The 6,101-nt window shown below is 40.8% G+C and overlaps 1 long non-coding RNA gene across 1 annotated transcript; it reads left to right on the forward strand.

Moving 5' to 3' along the window:
- Window positions 1-1,331: 1,331 nt before the first annotated feature.
- On the forward strand, window positions 1,332-1,951 carry LOC306918863. The gene is made up of 3 exons (XR_013789421.1): window positions 1,332-1,438; window positions 1,617-1,694; window positions 1,863-1,951. It is a non-coding gene; the product is annotated as an uncharacterized lncRNA (long non-coding RNA).
- The last annotated feature ends 4,150 nt before the right edge of the window (window positions 1,952-6,101 follow it).

Consider the following 6,101-nt stretch of genomic DNA (forward strand, 5'->3'; position numbering starts at 1 on the left):
CACAGTTGCACTGGATTTCATAAATTTTACTCACCGCTGAGTATAATGTGAAGTTTAGGTGGAGTACAAAGCAGCAACATTGCCAACGCAGCATGCTGCAACCAAACACTGAATGCTGCCTTCAGTGACTGACACAGTGAGGGGAGTGGCAGTTCAGGAAGTGACATCATATTCTTTATACTGATCTGACTGACTGATCATTGACATGTTTGGTTACCATTTTTAACTGGGTTACCCCTCCGATTGCAAATATTATAGTAGTTAGTTAGTTTCTAATAGTATTTCATATTTTATCACCTTGTTTATTAGTGATTGCTTGAAAGTTTCCAGAGTGTCAACCAGTTGCTGATGATATTGTGACATCAAATGATGCACCATGAAAGCATAGGATTGGCACAAATCTTCCATGAGACCTTTTGTGTTATGGAAGGTATTGGATAGTGTCTTAACAGTTAAGGGGAGATATGGACAAAATCAAAATGGTACCACATTATGATGATTGTGGTGGTCATCTGGCCTAAGGCAACACATGGTGCGAGGGAAGGATAAAGTATAGAAAAGTAGGAAAAACAAGAAGAAAATAACTGAATGGCCTTTGTCAAGGTCAAATCTGTTGTGCAGTCAACTTGTTGGATTGGTGCTTCCAGTGGGAAAAAAATAAGGAGTTTCCAGTTATGGTGTCAAATAGAAATTATATATATAAAAAGTTATGTGAGTCTGTGACTGTTCTTTAGTGGAAAATGCAGTGATGAAAATGTTATAAGATGGTCATATCCCTTCATTCAGGCCAAGAAAAGCTATGGCATCCAATTTGAAAATTAAAAAAAAGTTTTCTCAAAACAAAGTTCTTGCAATGTTGTGGTCAGTTGAATGTGTTGAATTCCCTCTGCTCTTAGTAGCAGGTCATTATTGGCATGATCATCGCTGACAGGCCTGGTTATCCATGTTGTTATTGAAAGTGTGTTTGTGTTATATACTTATGCAGTCTTTGCGCCTGTGTTTTATGTAGCCAAAATACAAAACTGGTGTTGCCGTTAATACAATCTCCGTTGGTAGGTCTGGTTGGTGTCAGTGAATGTTTGAGAGTGTATGTAGGATATGTATCCCAGTAATTGCAGTGATCTGTAGTTGCCAATGAGTTTACAGACATGTATTCATGTTTTTCTTTTTTTTATGCTAAGGTTTTCTCAAAGGGATGTGTGTATGTGTGTGTATATGTGTGTGTGCCCATTTTTGCTTTTGAAAACTGGTGTAACTTTTCCTTAATTCCAGAAATGGCAGAAATAAAAGTTGGCTAAGGTCCTGCAGCTCCAATGCCCTGATTGGGTGTAGACCTTCATAGCACCATGGCACAACTTCCCAGAGGAACTGTTGCAGTCTTTGGACACCGGAGAAACATCAAATGGGAATTCAGGAAGATTGTGGTGAAATTATGAATGTGAGTTCCTGCTTAGGAAGAACTAAGCAGACTAAGCAACTAAGCAGAACTAAGCAGGAAGAACACAACTGTATGCAGCTGAACTTGTATTTCCCTCAACCTGAAATACAATACATTTATGTTGATGGTGATGAGCAGTTTTAAAATCTTAATGATGCTTGTTTTATTATTTTGTTAGTTTCTTATTCAGAGAGTCCTGTTTTCTGCAAAACGTCTACCCATCAGCGCTGGCATCAACCCTGGGGTTTCTGGAGAGGTGTGTATTTTTGTGTTTGCTTTAGCCTGCACTAAAAGAAAGTAGCACTGCCTAATCTAAATCTTTTCCATTAGAAGTTGCCTTAAATGAACATCTTCATTTAAAAATATATTTTTCTTTGTTTTATAATAATATATATATAATACTGTTTTTATTCTATTTCTGCAGGTGTCTGTTCTCCATCAACCCAGAGAAGGAGAGCACATCGTATCTATAGTTGTGAATCCTAGGTATACCTTGATTCACTCTCGGACCATGAGTAGTGAGATTGTTGATTATGGTAAGATTCATAGTGTCCACGCATGAATCTTACCGTGTCCACGCACGCACGCGGCGAGTGTGCGTGCGTGGACACACACACACACAGTACTTAGATATACACACACACACACACACACACAGTACTTAGATATACACACACACACACACACACACACACACACACACACAGTACTTAGATATACACACATTAATAATTTGAAATTCTATTTTATCAGGTCAACCCAGATGGTGGAGAAGACGACCAAAGACCAGGAACCTTTGAGTAACATGATCTTCGAATATGGGCTTTTAAAACAAGTAAGCTTAAACATTCAGTACGCATTTCATAGACACACATACACCACCCTCCAGTCTTTATTATTTTTTAATTGCTTTATATAATCTACATTAGTTTATTTTCTTTACATGGCTGTATTATAATCTAAAGATTTTCTTCATTGTCCTTGTGTGTCTGCACTGCTACCTATTGACCAAGGTTATTGTGATTTTGTTGGAAAATGAAACACAGAACATAAACTTGTAATAATAACAGTAATTCAATCCTAACTTATTTATTTTCCCCTCACATTTGTAGAGCGGTAACACAGCTCACCAGAAGGGTGGATGCCGTCAAGGAGTTGTCCAGCACCGTCAAGGAGAGCTTTTCAGGGGTGACAGAGGCTGGACAGGATGGAGGCATCCATCCTGCAAACGCCTCCTCCTGCCAGCCAAAAGATTCCCCAAGAGCTGTCTGTATGTACTTAATCTACCTATTTATCTTCAACAGAGCCCCCCCCCCAACAGTACAACTCTAGAACCCCTTGTATAAATGTATGGCTGTGACCCTACCCAGTTCACTGTCTCTGCATTCTATGTATGTTTACCTTGCTTACTGTAAATCGCTCTTGATAAAGTGTGCTAAATGCCTAAATTGTAGATTAGTGTTGATTTGATACGGTTAAAAATAACAGATGGCACAATGACCAAATATTGACAAATGTAATATTGGTGTGATTTGTGTTCTTTTTTTGTTAAATAGGTTGGTTTTCTATTCAAATGGTAATCATGTCTGTAGTGTTTGCTAAATAATAGGGGTCTCCCTGTCTCTATAGCTAGCTCGTCAGAGTACCCCCATTTAGTTTGACAGTTTACATTTTGTCTGCTAATTTCTATCACCATCCTTTTGAGATGCCTTAATATAATACATTTAGAGATCATAATAGTGGTATTTGTGTTGTCATTCACTAGAAGCCTGTAACAGGGCTTTTGAAAGCCTCAAGACAACCACACAAATTGAGCTGGCCGGGACATTGGAGGATGTGAAGAGGAGGAAGGCTCTCACTAGCCGGAGGGATCGGGTGAGCTATTGACCTGCTCTTACTGACATGTGGAATGTCAGAACCTGATGTCTCCCTTTTGACTGATACCTGTCCATTTAAACTCTAGACGGGCCTGCCCCAAAGTTATTAGTGCAGCTGCGCCCGGCAACTAGAGTTCAACAGGCCTGAATTAAGGCCTATCAAACCCTGTACACAAGAGAATGTCCCCGCTACCACCCTTAGATCTCCATATATGGAGCTGACCTGTTCTGACATTCCATATGTTGATCTGACATCATCAAACACTGTACACTCAAGACATGCTCCTTATAGTCCGGCAGCCACGGTTATGGCTATGGGGTGGGAAATTTGGTATACTTTTTTTTTTATTGGCCTAAAATATTGTCTATATACTGCTGACCGGCTGTCACTATTGGGCAATTTTTTTTATAGGGGTTTCTTGTGACCCTACCATTAACATCCTATGGCAGGCAGAAATGTCAAAAATGATCTTTATGCTTTAAGTAGCATGTGACATGTCAAACTATGGGGTTTTCATGATTCTGAATCCATTCCAAGCATTAGTTTGAGGTCAGCACATTTTGGGCACATTTGGGCTAGTGGCTATGGCTGCTTTTAGCCCAAGGAGTGTTTTTTGTGCAAAACTAATGCTTGGAATGGATTCAGAATAATAAACCCCCTAGTTTGACATGTCGCATGCTACTTAAAGCAAAAGGAAAGTTTGACATTTTTTGCATGCCATAGGATGTTAATTTTAAACTAAAGAAGCCTGTCGGCTGCCGGACTATTAGGCTATATGGCCAGTACAGAATTCATTCCTTGTTGATCTGACCCTTCCATGCCAAAGCGCCAGTGCTCACCCAGCAGTCTACCGTCAACAAGTGCACACATCCGCCTCTTAGGTGTCTTACTGGTTTATTTAAGCCAAGGGATATAACAGTGAGGTGGTCATTACAGAGAAATCTGCTGCAGGACATGAAGCAGAGGGGTCATACACAAAGGGGTAGAATGTTTGGAGATGTGTGTAGTTGCCAATGACATAATAGCGTTGTCCCGATTTCTTTCAGACTGAGTAAAAGTACTTAATTGTTAGTACTCGCCAATACCGAGTACCGATACGAGTACTTTTTATTTTCATTGAGTAACCACTTAATTTACCCCCTTTTTCTCCAATTTAATTTCATATGCCTACAACAGTTGGCGGGGTGTGGAGCCCAAGGAGACCCGCATGAGGGTTCATTCTGGACTCTTTACCCTGAGATCCCCCCCTGCTCCAGAGGGGTGTGGAGCCCAAGGAGACCCGCATGAGGGTTCAGTCTGGACTCTTTACCCTGAGACCCCCCCCCCCCTGCTCCAGAGGGGTGTGGAGCCCAGGGAGACCCGCATGAGGGTTCATTCTGGACTCTTTACCCTCAAACGTCTGTACATAAAAGAGGCCCTGGAGGGTGAAGCGGAAGGGACTGGAGGAGTGTGAGTGCGTGAGTGTGAGAGGCATGAATTCCGTTTGTGTCCGAGCATAGGCATGGTAACGCCCCGCCTGCCTGTGATTGGCCTACCAACACTGCCTGTCTTGACTGTCCTCCGAGGTGGATATGCTGGATAGTCTGAGGCGAGGTTACTCCGTGGTGGGAAATAATACAAGTAGTATGGTATGACACAAGAGAAAGCTAACTTGTACGTTTTATTTTTGTAGAAAAGGCAAACTAATATTGTTTATGCCGTTTGCTTTGATGGAATAATTGATTGAACATGCACGCCATGATTTGATTTGGGTAGTAGGCTACAACACACGTGTTATTCAATCAAAGCAAACGGCATAAACAAAATTAGTTTGCCTCTTCTACAAATTTATAGCCTATTATTTATTTCTCAATCTCACCACGGAGTAATTAACCTCGCGTCTCCGAGGACAGTCAAGACGGGCAGTGTCGGTAGACCAATCACAGGCAGGCGGGGCGTTACCATGCCTCAGCCATGCCTATGCTCTGACACAAACGGAATTCACGCGTGTGAGAGTGGTTTCCCCTCATCTGCTCCTCACCCTGACTCCCGTCGTCTGTGCGCCATCCTGTGTGTTCTTGTTCTTGTCCTGTTCAGACAAACTGTGAGACCATGTCCTGGCTACAATACTTTGTTGTCAAGCTGCCTTTTTTTGTTTTAACATTTATCTAAATGTTTAAACCTTCATTGTATTGTTTCTAGAGTGACTTTTTCAACCTAGGTTCATGTTTTAGGTTATTAGAGAAAGTAAAAGATTAATGTAATTTTTTTTCCATTTGCTGCTCTTTTTCATTTTAGGGATTTTAGCTGACATGGGGCTAAATATGTATTTTTTCACATTTTTTATAGCGAATTTATTTTTTTATTATTTACTATAGTCTTACTAGACTCCAAGAAATTACATCTGGCCACAAAAGATCACAGGATCTACTGAATGTGTCAAACGTACATGACACACAGTGTGGCTTCCTCCCAGTAGGCTATACCTTCACATTCAGTAGATCCTGTGATCTTTTGTGGCCAGATATAATATCGTGGGGTCTAGTAGGACTATAGTAAATAATAAAAAAATAAATCACTATCAAATTTTGTAAAAAAGTACCCCCATGCTCGAATGATTCAAAATGATTCCAGAATACACGTTGCCTGGTCCCCACTAGCCTTGATTCTGCCGCACCCGAGTACACTTCATTCAACTGTATTCAATGCTTTCACAATGCAGCGATCCGTATCCCAGTACACTTCATTCAACTGTATGCAATGCTTTCACATTGCAGTGATCCGTATCTGAGTACACTTCATTACA

The sequence above is a fragment of the Electrona antarctica genome, assembly GCF_951216825.1.
Source record: "Electrona antarctica genome assembly, contig: scaffold_134, whole genome shotgun sequence".
Taxonomy (NCBI): domain Eukaryota; kingdom Metazoa; phylum Chordata; class Actinopteri; order Myctophiformes; family Myctophidae; genus Electrona; species Electrona antarctica.